Source organism: Zonotrichia albicollis, chromosome 5 (assembly GCF_047830755.1).
Source record: "Zonotrichia albicollis isolate bZonAlb1 chromosome 5, bZonAlb1.hap1, whole genome shotgun sequence".
NCBI lineage: Eukaryota > Metazoa > Chordata > Aves > Passeriformes > Passerellidae > Zonotrichia > Zonotrichia albicollis.
In genome coordinates, this window is record NC_133823.1 from 72,641,903 (window position 1) to 72,654,113 (window position 12,211).

The 12,211-nt window shown below is 42.2% G+C and overlaps 1 long non-coding RNA gene across 1 annotated transcript in view; it reads left to right on the top strand.

Moving 5' to 3' along the window:
• The window catches only part of LOC141729055 (uncharacterized), a 32,528-nt gene extending 20,720 nt beyond the window's left edge, over positions 1-11,808 (top strand). The window contains exon 3 of the long non-coding RNA XR_012580305.1: positions 11,665-11,808. This is a non-coding gene — a long non-coding RNA (uncharacterized LOC141729055). The remainder of the gene's footprint in view (positions 1-11,664) is intronic.
• Positions 11,809-12,211: the final 403 nt, after the last annotated feature.

The following is a 12,211-nucleotide window of genomic DNA, read 5'->3' on the forward strand; positions in this document are numbered from 1 at the left end:
TTATGTCTCATGGAAGATGTGGATAAACACAGAAATACTGGGGAAATGCCTCAAAGCACTCACAGTTCTATTCTCTTTTACTCAGCTTCTCTTTTCAATATAGTTCTGAATGAAAGCTTTAGCAGAAGAGTTCTGGAAGATTGTCAGGCATTTAAGAGATTAAACTTCTTTGTGAGACTGAACATGGCAGAAAAGCTTTGCTGGAGAATTAGAAAATAATGCAATGAAATGATGGAATTCTTGCAAATTTAACAAACTCCCTACATATCAGATCTAGGCATACCAGCTGTAATTTCTGTTAGCTGTGATCTTGCAGGGTTTTTGTGACAGTTTTACAGTGGTAAATTTAAAATAGAAAACATTTAAAACTTTCCAAAGCCAGCATGTGAGGATTCTGCAGCACTTTGCTCTGTACAAGCCCCAGCCAAATTAATCCAAATGTTCACTCTTGATGTGAGCAATAAGGGTTTGCAAAAATTACTGCAAGTGTAGCAAAAGGTGTGATTGGATGAGTGGGAACTGTTTTTTCTTTAAAATGGCTTTATTTTGGTAAGTTTTTTACCAGCAGTGAATGTGCACTGGTACCTGAAAGTAGTTCAGAAGAAATTCCAGGTCCTCTATAGTGGGCAGCATGGGAGTCACTGATTTTTAGGGGAAGATCAGTCCTGATTTCAGTGAATTAGACTTTTCAACTATTAAAAAATAATAATTAAAAATACTTTTATATAATTCTGTCCCACCAAATGGGTGTTTTTATTTCATTTCTGCTGCAAGAGTGTTTGGTGAAACTGTTCATTTCATTAAGCCATATTTCTTCAAAGGTGCTTTACTCCAGTTTAGAACTTAGCAAGTGCTTTATAGCTGCTGAAACTGCTCTGTGATTAAACAAGGGCCTCTAAATAAATGGTTGTGATCTTTAAACAAATGACCTTGATTGGAGATTTCTGTCTGACGACACCTGATGTATCTGTGTTGTCTAAAACTGTGCTGCCTGAAAGGAGGGACAGTATTGACAAGCTTTAAATGGGTCTGTTTGGTTTTACTGAATTTTAATTAAAAAAGAATTGGAGTTCTTTAAAGTAGACATTGGAAAGGAAGATTATATTGGTGAAAATTTGCGTGGGTAATTTACAAATATGTCTTCTAATAGCAGCCAGACGTTTTCAGTGCAAACCAGACTTAGCAGGCTAGGTTAGTCAAATTTAATTAATTTGCTTTCATGTACCTTTTGGCATATTGTTCATCTTCTTCTGAGGTTTACACAGCTTTAACAACCAGAGCAGAAGCACAGCTCTGTGAGCAGGTGCTGTGGCTGGAGACAGCTTTGAACACCAGGTGTGTGCTGACAGGGAGTTAGAGTGGCTCCAATTCCTTCTCTGAGCCTCTCCTCAGGAAGGGAGATGCTGGCCTGGAATACCAGAAATGGGCAGAAGGGGTTTTACCCAGACTTTGTGCTCCCTGTAGCTCGGTCTCCTCACCCATGTAAGCACGTGCATCAATCCCAAGGGTTTGCCCCAAAAATGAGGGAGCAGCACAGAACAGGGCACAGCCAGAGCCCCTCTGGTTCAGCTGTTCTGAGCAGGTGTCAGTGTGAGACCTGAACCAGGGCCCTGAAGGTTTGCTTCCAGGAAATTTTTTTGCTTCCAGGAAATTTTCTTCCAGGAAATGCTCTGAGTTCATTACTTTCAGCTGGTATTTTTTGTTCTACTTGTAATATCAAGAGTCCAGGTTAGAGTTTGGTTTAGTAAGTGAGCAATGGGATGTGTGCTGTGATTAAAGAAATCCCACCAGACTGAAGAGATGAAGAGCAGCAATGTAAGGTGAAAGGAAAAATTTGGTTTCCATTTCTCTCTGCAAGTTGGCTTAGCTTTTTGTCTGCACAGACTTTTGATTGATTTTAGCCCTAGAACTTTAAAAATAAAACTGACTCACCTGTTTTATCAGCAATGTGTGGTAAAGGCTTGCTTGCCCCCTCACCTACCATACCTCCTCTAACTTATTAGCAACACAGAGCAGTCTAGATCTTCCAAGGAAGTGTTAAGTTTCTGTAGCCATGCCAATTGATGCAAATTCTTTAAAATAACTTCAAAAATTAAGTACTTGCCTCATTAGTCTGATCTCCTGGAAACAGACCATTATAAATTATAAATAAAATGCTTTAAATGCAGCTTAATTTGTTTCGTTTGTGGAGCATTAGCTAAATATGGTTCTGCTATTACAAAAATAATGCTAAGATAGCCATAATATGTTTAGCTAGATAAGCTAAATGTTTCAGCTTCCCTTTTAAATGGACACCTCTATGCCTCATCTCTGATCCCTTTGAGGCTGGACTTCACTCAGCATCTTTATTCCTAGTATAATTTCCTTACTCTGTTATTGTTTACTGCAGGAATTCATGGGCACACTGGTGTCTTCAAGACACCTTAATCCCATCTAGTTTATTAACATTTCAAAGGATCTTCCTCAGAGTCACAGGTAACATCATCTCTTGGAGAAAAATCTGATTTTTTGTATTAAGGTCTTTGTTTGCTCTGCTCAGAAGCAGTAACAGCTTTCCTCTGGAGCAGCAGCTTGGTTTCCAAATTTCATCTCTAGTGATTCATTTAGAGCATCAGAAATGAACTGCCTGGATTGGAATTGTCAGAACTGACATCCTTGTGCTAAACTCTGCACAAAGGGATTGCAGGTGCTGTTGGTGTGAAGAGGGAGAGGGTCTCATTCCCAGATTGAGCCTGATGAGGCACCTCGGTGCAAACTGGAGGGGAATGAGACAGGCTCTGCAAGGAGGAGTTAAAGAACAGCCAGGCCACTGCAGAATGAGAAGCAAAGGTGAGCAGAGAGAAGTCAGGCCAGCAGCAGAATGAAAAGAAGTAGAAATAAGGTAGAGAAATGTTAAGAGTGACTGCCGGGTCAGAGGGTGTGGAAACCCCCAGTGATGGATCAGAGGCTGCAAAGGAGAAGTCCCTGCAGGCTGCCAAGAGGAATTTCTGTTCACAGCTGGGTTTGGCTGCTGTGGAGGGGAAGGGGCCTGGGGCAGTTTCGGTGAACAATGAGCTCCCAGGTGAGAGGGAGAACAGAGATATTTGGGATATTTAATCCGCGGGGAGGGTGGAGCCTGGGGCACCAGTCCCTGCATCCAGACAGGCCAGGGAAACCACCCAGGGCTGCAGGGGTGCAGCCTGGAGGAGAAAAGCTGATTGTGCTGTGCCAGCTCATCTGCACACCCAGTTCCAGCCCAAAGAGAGCAGGGGCTGCACAGCCAGGGTACAGAATGGGACTGGGGAATGCAGAGCTGGGGTGAGTTCACCAGCTGGCTTTGGTGTCAGGGAGGCACTGCCAATGTCAGCTGCACTCCCACACTTGAGGGAAGGTGATGCATGCAATTTGATTATTTTAGAGCAAAAGTTTGAAGCTTTAAATTGTTGGGTCCTGTAATCCATGGACACACATTGTATGTGTTATGAATATAGTAAATGCATTTAATGATGAAAATTGAAGGAATGGCTAGGATGACATGCCAATATTTCTGTATGAAACAGGTTTTTATCTTTGAAATTATTATCTGAAATACTGTGGAAATAATATTTTTTTTGTTGCTTCTTAGTGATAGATGCTTTTTTTTTGCCATGGAGGTTTCAGATATCAAACTGGATTTATGTAGAACTATCATTCTCCTTTGTTATGTGGATTTTTAATGAAGGTTCTAGGTGGTAAGAACTCTATCATATATGAACAACCAGATCACATTAATCTCTAAAGAGCTTTTTATGTATTTCAGTAACATGATTAGAGAAGGGAAATGCCAGAGCTATATTTGTCCTTGCAGAAGACACCAGATACTAAAAGAAAGCCCTTTTAGCAAATTAATTTCTGTGATGTAAGCTGGGCATGAATTCAAACCACTATTACACTTGGAACATAAATGTGTTAAACTGAAATAACAAAATTAGAGCAGACAATAAATAAAACTGGGGGAGGGGTGCTTTTACTGCCTTAGAGACTAGACTGTGTCATTCCAGGACATTCACACATTATCCATAGGGTCCAGTCAGTGGAAGCCATTCCTTTATCTGTTGCCAAGTGCCCCATACAGTTGGTGATATTTATACAGTGCTTGTGATGGAAGCAGCAGCAGCAGAGCCCCAAAAGTCACCTCCAGAGCAAATCCCTCTCAGTTCATTCTTGCCTCTGGAGAATGGCACCACCCTCCTGAACAGATGGGGAGCATTTAACATTATGGTACAATTCAAAAATCCTTAATCAAAGAAGAGTACATGAAAAGAATTAGAGAAGGTTAATACTGGTGCCTTAATGCAGGGGAACAGCTTTTTTATTGAATTCCTTTGGAGCACATTTTGCCTTTGTGCACACTGCAGCATGCAGCATTAGCTGAGGGACATTGTGGTTGAGAGCAGGACAAGGACAGGAGAGGCAGAAGGTGAAGAAAGAACTGATGTCAAGAGAGACCCAAGCATCACTTCCTGGTCAGGCTGAGATGGGATGTGTTGTTTGATATTTAATTGTAGAGCTCTTGATTAAAAGCATCCTCCCATTCCTTTGGATGCTGTTTGCAGAGGGGATGTTTGAACACGTTCCAGGTGAAACCAGCAGAGCCTCCTGATGCTGCTGTGTATGGCTGCCAGATCAGAGTCTCTGTGGATCCAAATTCTGAGGAAGTCTGTTTGAGAAATGACCAGGACACTGGGATGTGTATTTAAGGGTTTTCCCCGTGAACAATTGGTGTGTGAAAGCAAGAGGGCAGATGTGAGTGTAGATTTAAGAGGTGCATTTCCACTGAGCTCCTGACACCTGTTCTGTATTTCTGTAGTGTTCCTGGCAAACCACATCAAGTAAAAATATTCCTTAAATTGTTCCTCGTGTTTCAGCACTAATCTGCACCTTTTCAGCCTCCTATTGCAGTAAAATGCTGTTCTATTTTTAGATCCTGCTTCCAAGCATCTGCTATTTCTTATTTTCAGAATTTGGATGCTAATGGCAAAACAGTCCTTAAAATGAATTTATTCTTGTTTTTAAATTTTTCTTATGGCTTTTATACTGCATTCTTTAGGAATTTAAAAGGCCTCTTTTGTTGTGTATTTCATTTTTTATTCCATAGCAGCTTTTGCTTGGTGTGTGCAGGAAAGTGCTGGAAATTGGAATTTATCTATTAGATGTGTGAGCCTTATTGATTGTTTCTAATGCTTCTCAAATGTACAGAGCATGACTAAAATCAGGTCAATCTACATCTGTATTATTATTTTCATTAAACCCAGGGTATCGTTCACCATGGTTTTTCTTAAATTTCCCCAGAGAGCACATGTAAAATATGAATATAACATTTACTTTTAACAGCTGTATAATCTGAGTAATACTGGTCAGGAGAAACATTGCTGAGATTTTTTCTGTACATTTTTTGTAGTGACTGTGGACATGCAGACAACTGATTGCCTGTGATTATTTGAACTGCAAGCATTAGATTGGGATGTGTGTTCTGTTTCCCATCTCTTTCAGTGACTTTCAGAAAGAAAAGGCAAAATAATATTAGTGGTGTCCATGGATATTAAATGGCTACATTTTGCATCTGAAAGTTGAAATTGAAGGAACTAATTTCAGTATTATTAACTCTGTAGGGTTCTTTGCATCTGTGCCTGATCCTAATTGCAATCAGTTCTGGAGTCCTGTAGAGGTGCTGGCCACAGAATGTGACTTTTGGCTCAGTCTTGTCTGTGGAGATCAGTTTGGACCAGTCTTGCCTGGTTTCTTGTGTTGCCAGTGTTGCTGTTTTTTTTTTTTTTCATTCACCTGCTTTATCCTGAATTGGGATGGTCAGGAGTTGATGAGTCCCATACACAGTGTATAATTTTGGAGTCTGTGTGAGGCAATCCTCACCAGCCACATTTTTGAGTTGGCATTGCTGGATTCAGTTTGGAATTAAGACCCACCAACTGCAGTCCTACCCAAAACAGAGGCCAGCTCGATTGAAATAAGCTGTGTAACAGTCTGGGGGAACTGACACACCTGTGCTACTCCAAAAAAAAAATCTGTTTTTTACATAGCTACTTAAACCCCATGGCTCTGACTGCAAGAGGGTGTGAAGGTGAGCACATTTTGTGATAAAGAAATAGAAAGAGCCCTGATGCAGAGGAAACTACCCTCTGAAATTCTGGCTGAGGCTGAGATTTAAGATGCTACACAAGAGGGATATTTCCCATAAGCAGGAGATTTAATATCTGTGCCTCATTGACACAGGTTTGGGTGGTTTTGCCTCTGTGTCAGGACAGCCTGGAATCTCAGTGATCCATCTGGGGCTTAAAATAACGTTCTGAAAACTGAGTGAGTACAGAAAAAATTGCTTTACTTGACCTGTGGTAGAAGAGGACTTTCTGGACTTTCAGCCTGCATTTGTATATGTGACCAAAAAATGAAATTACTTCAGCCTCCTTGGCAAGGAGGCAGAACAAGGAGCAGGCAAAAGGCAGAAGATCCCCCAGGCTCATGGAGCTGAGCTCTCCTCACAAACAGGGAGGTGAGCCCAGCCTGCCTGAGGAGAAGGGGCCCTGCAGTGTCCTGAGATGTGCAAAATGCAGCTGTGGGCTCTGCCCAGGGTCAGGGCAGAGGAAATGTGTGCCAGGGTCTGCCCAGGCCCTGCCCTGGCAAGGCTTGGCTGCCAGCACAGCACAGCTGGGCTGGGAAGAGGAAGAGAAAATGTTCCTCCCTGGATTGCAGCTCTAAGGCTTCATTTCCCCTTGGTCCTGGTGATGGCTCTCACCATTAAATGAACATCCCTGATGCTGGTGATGGCTCTCACCATTAAATGGGCATCCCTGATCCTGGTGATGGCTCTCACCATTAAATGAACATCCCTGATCCTGGTGATGGCTCTCACCACTAAATATCATCCCTGATCCTGGTGATGGCTCTCACCATTTAATGAACATCCCAGATCCTGGTGATGGCTCTCACCATTAATGAACATCCCTGATCCTGGTGATGGCTCTCACCATTAAATGAACATCCCTGATCCTGGTGATGGATCTCAACATTAAATGAACATCCCTGATCCTGGTGATGGCTCTCACCATTAAATGAATGTCCCTGATCCTGGTGATGGCTCTCACCATTAAATGAATGTCCCTGATCCTGGTGATGGCTCTCACCATTAAATGAACACCCCTGATCCTGGTGATGGCTCTCACCATTAAATGAGCATCCCTGATCCTGGTGATGGCTCTCACCATTAATGAACATCCCTGATCCTGGTGATGGCTCTCACCATTAAATGAACATCCCTGATCCTGGTGATGGCTGTCACCACTAAATGAATGTCCCTGATCCTGGTGATGGCTCTCACCATTAAATATCATCCCTGATCCTGGTGATGGCTCTCACCATTAAATGGGCATCCCTGATCCTGGTGATGGCTCTCACCATTTAATGAGCATCCCTGATCCTGGTGATGGCTCTCACCATTTAATGAGCATCCCTGATCCTGGTGATGGCTCTCACCATTAAATAACATCCCTGATCCTAGTGATTGCTCTTACCATTTAATGAACATCCCTGATCCTGGTGATGGCTCTCACCATTAAATGGGCATCCCTGATCCTGGTGATGGCTCTCACCATTTAATGAATATCCCTGATCCTGGTGATGGCTCTCACCACTAAATATAATCCCTGATCCTGGTGATGGCTCTCACCATTTAATGAATGTCCCTGATCCTGGTGATGGCTCTCACCATTAAATGAACATGTGCACACAGACAGGCCAGCCTTTTTTTGTTAAACATATGCACACACATAGACACAGCAGATGTTTTTATCTATGGAGAGACTTCCATGGTCTAAAGTAATGTAATAATCCCATTATTTCCTTGCTAAGGTTTTCTTCCTCCATCTGGTAGGCTGGCATTCTGCAAAGTGGTTAGAATAGCCTGGCTTTTAAAAACATTTTGAATTGTCTGGTCTGATAGACTTGAGCTGAAGGTAGAATGATTTTTGAGATAATCAATTACTGTGCCGAGACACAGCTGAAATTCAATCCAAATGTCTGAAAGTCCAAATCTCTCTAGAGCATCTTGTTGATTATAAACACATCACATTCAGAACAGCTTTTTCTTCCCATAAATTGACAGGATTTTATAAACAAAGGAAGAGAAAAATAGCCAAATTTTAAACTGAGTGTTGGAAATCCTGGCGTCTCCCCAAAATAGATCCAAATTCAGTCCTGTGGATGGCATTTCTTGAAAATGGATGGTGCCCAGATGCAATACTGCATTTCAGAGCTACTGTGCTGTGTTTTTTAAACACTACACTGTTTTTCTAACAGCAAAGACAATATTTAGGAGTGGAAAAGAAAGGCACACTTCCCAGCCCATGATGCTCTGTTCTGTCCTTGCTAAGAGGAGAAATAGAATTACAAGTGCATCTCAAATATCAGTAAATCTGGTTTTTTAGGTTTTAGTACAACAGCCTATATTATTTCTGTTAGAAAAAGAAAGTTAAATTCATATTGTTTACCTTCTGCAGTTATCCATCTAGCAAGAGTAAAAGTAGGAAACAGTTTTGTAACATTGCTTTGAATAAGTAGTGGAGCTCTGATGGAATGAGAAACGACAGAGTTGTTACATCAGGTTTGGAGGGGCCTGGATGGACAGATCTGTGTACATGTAAAAGTTGATGATGCAGCAGAGAAACTGCAAATGCTTCTCTGGCTTATTGAAGCAACATCTCATGTTAGACATAAAACCAGAAGCGTTTTAAGTAGAAGAATAACAATATTGAAACCTTTCCAATATTGAAACCTTTCCAATATTGAAACCTGGTTTGTGATACAAATGACACCTCTTGGAGTGATTGAATTCTCAGATGCTCTGTGCTTTGCACCACTGTACAGAGGGATGGTAGGAAAATACTGAAATGAGTCCATGAAGTTTTGGAATTGCAGAATTGTGTGGGGTTCAGGACCCACAGGGCTGTTGGCAAGTATTACACCATTGCTCAAATCCCTCACACCAGAGTTACCAATGAAGCCAGAAATGAACAGGGTTAAAAACGTCCTTCTTCCACCAGAAGATGGGTAACATTTTAAAATAGGAGAAAATGTCTTGAAGCAACTCAGTTCTCAGGGAAGCTTCCCATGTTAAAAATCCTGCTCTAAAATGATGGGGGGCACTTGTGAGGGTTTTTTTCCCAGATGTCAATGAGCACCTCCTTGTTTGTTTGAGTGGCCCTGAATCCTTCTGGGTTCTGCATTCAGGGCAGTGAGCAGGGGGAGTGAAGGAAGCCTGGGGGGCACCCATTGGACACAGGGAAGGACACTGAGCTCTGTCTGCCTGGAAAAAATTCATCTGAGCATTGACCTCTCCCTGTGCTGAGCTGAGCACAAACGCTCTCAGAGAGTTCTGCCCCAGGCAGTTAAATTTGTGTTTAGGGTACCACAGGCTCCCCACATTTTGCATTTCCCTGTGTCTCAGCTTGTGTTTGCAGTGTGTTTCATTCCTTGATAAGGTGTGTTGGAGGGAAAAGGGATGGGAACTGGGCTGTGGTACTTCCTGGCAGTCTGTTATTAATTCTGTCCCTGAGAGATTTGGGCTTTGAGAGACTTGGACTTTCTGCAAGGCACAGAGGGGCACGGGGCTGCTCTGTGCTGCAGGAAACCTCTCTGCAAGGAGAGGGTGAGCTGAAGGACCGATTCACTGGCAAACCAGAGCACTGTGACCTTCCTCCTGAACCTTCTCAGTACTTGAAGGAAAAGTCACCTCAGGAAATCTCACCAGGCTCTGTGACTGGCACGGTGAGTTTGCTGACCCTTTGTACAACAGAATCCATGGAATGCTGGCTTTATGATGGAATTTGGAGTCAGAATGGGGATGCAGAGTTACTGGAGTGCATCATTCTGCTGTTAAAATAGAGTACCTGATACAATCTCTTGCACAACCAGTGAAATACACCTGCATGTCACAGTGCAGTCACACTTGCAGGCATCCACCAGTGACTCTGACATTACTTTAAGAGCACACCAATGATATTTTCCTTTTCTCCTGAGTCATTCCCCTTTCTTATGCCTGGTGCAGTGTGATTTATAAGAATTGGGATGTCTTCTAGTGATTTGTGGTAATACACCATTCAGCAAGGAAAGAGAAATTTTATTTTGTTATTATTCCATATTTCACTTGGTTGGCTCAGTGAACCCTTACAAAATGTATTCAGAGATTGTCCCTGTAGATGAATGTGGGGATAGAATTTAGCAATGGAACCAAATGCAGAATGTTAAAAGTGATCTGGGAAAGGTTTCAAATTCTTCATTTCTGTGAAAAGAATTACATCCAACTGGGAAAATGGCACCAGGTGAGTGAATTGTAGTGACACTGAACTGTAACAATGGAGAGGAAAGATAAAAATTTTAGTCATTATTTTTAGAACTTCAAGGTCATCGTATCTGAGTTGCTGTCAGATGTTGCAACATGGAGAATTAAATAATTGTACCAAAACTAGATATACATTAGTTCATTTTACATGATTTTTCCCTTAAGGTTACAGTTCTCATTACTAGAATTGAAATTTAGGAATATATTTTTTCTATTAATTTCCTTTTTAAGACTATCAGCAAATAGTTTACATTGAATCATAATAATTTATTTTCATTCTTTCTTGCTCTGCCTTTGTTTGAATGACAAAAATCATAACCTAAGTAGAAAACAGTAAGGTAATCCATTCTTGTGTCACAAGTCATAAAAAGAAAAAAGTAAGGCAACAATTTATAGTTTTGACATGCCTAAATTACTCACAGGAGTTAATACCTATTTTTCCCTGTCAAATTTGGGTTTGAATCTCACAGTGGTTTATAAGTAATTTATGTGCAAAACATTGTAGCAGGCATACAGGGCAGTATCTAATTATTCCAGTCAGAAAAATTTTAAAGCTGCAAATTTTAGGCCTTCAAATGTGCCACATGTTATGGTCTGGCTGCAGGGTAATACAGCAAAAATTTTAGAGACGCTGATTTTATAAGTTGAGGTTTTCCAGCACAGAAATGTTGCAGGATACACAGCATAAAAAAATGCTGTTAAATTTACAGGACTCAACACACAGAGATATGGGAGATCTTTTGCTGTGTGCCAGTCAGAAATAGGGGATTTATCAAACCACTACTGTAGCTTGAATTAAAGTGTCACAGAATGTGCATTTTAAACAGCCTTACATGGCAATGTTTAAATGCTTCACTTGAAAGAGCAGAAAGCACCATTAGATTGCTCTTGAGCTCTGTCACTGCAGTCAGTTTGACATCACTCACATTTACATGGCTTAAGTGCTGCCTGCTCTTTAATCCTCATTTCCCCCTAAGTGCTGTTTTTAGTGGAACCTTTTTTTGCATTTTCAGGAACAGGCAGAAGCCATTTTTAGGTCAGTGAAATGCTAAAAATGCTGTCAGACACAGCAGAGGGAGCAGCAGGAAAGCAGGCTGTGGCCGTGGATGCCATGTCAGAGATGCCATCAGTGGGGTGGAGAGAGCTCTCTAAAATACACAGGCTCTGAGAAGGGACTCTGTGTCTCAGTGCTCCATCTCCAAGTGGGATTCTGCCTGTGTGCAGCATAAAGATGGTTTGTGCTTGCAGATGTGCTGCTTACAGTGACTCTGCTTTAATCTATTTTTTATTGTCAGAGACAAAAGAAAGAGAAGAATCTTAGTCTGTGGTCTGAAAGCCAAAGCTCTGCCTTTGCTGCTCTCTGCCTCATCAGCTGTGAAGATTTTGTAGGGAGAGCTGAGTTGATGCCAGTGCTGGTAAGCCAGAATTGAAAGCAGCTCCCTTTCCTAGGACTCCTTTGGCTGGGCAGCCCTGGCAGGGCAGGAAAGGAGCAGCCATTTATTTCAGTCCCTGGGGAATCAGCCATGCCCGTGGATTTGCACCCCCAGCAGCTCAGTTGGTAACAAGGCAGGGAATGCAGAGTGGAATTGTGCTTGGATGAATGCAGCTCTGTAGGCTCTCACCTCTGTGCCCCTGTGTGTGCCTGCATCCATCACCAGGGCAGGAGGGAGCAGGGGCTCCTTCACCTGGGCTGGTGCCAGGGCTTGGTCCCAGTGTGCAGAGCTCAGCAGTGTGTGTGTGCCCAGGGCTGCCCAGCAGCTCATTGACCCTTTGGGCAGGGCTCCCATTGCCAAAAAAGATCTTCTCACCCTTCCCCAAAGTGACTTCCTTAAAACATCTGCT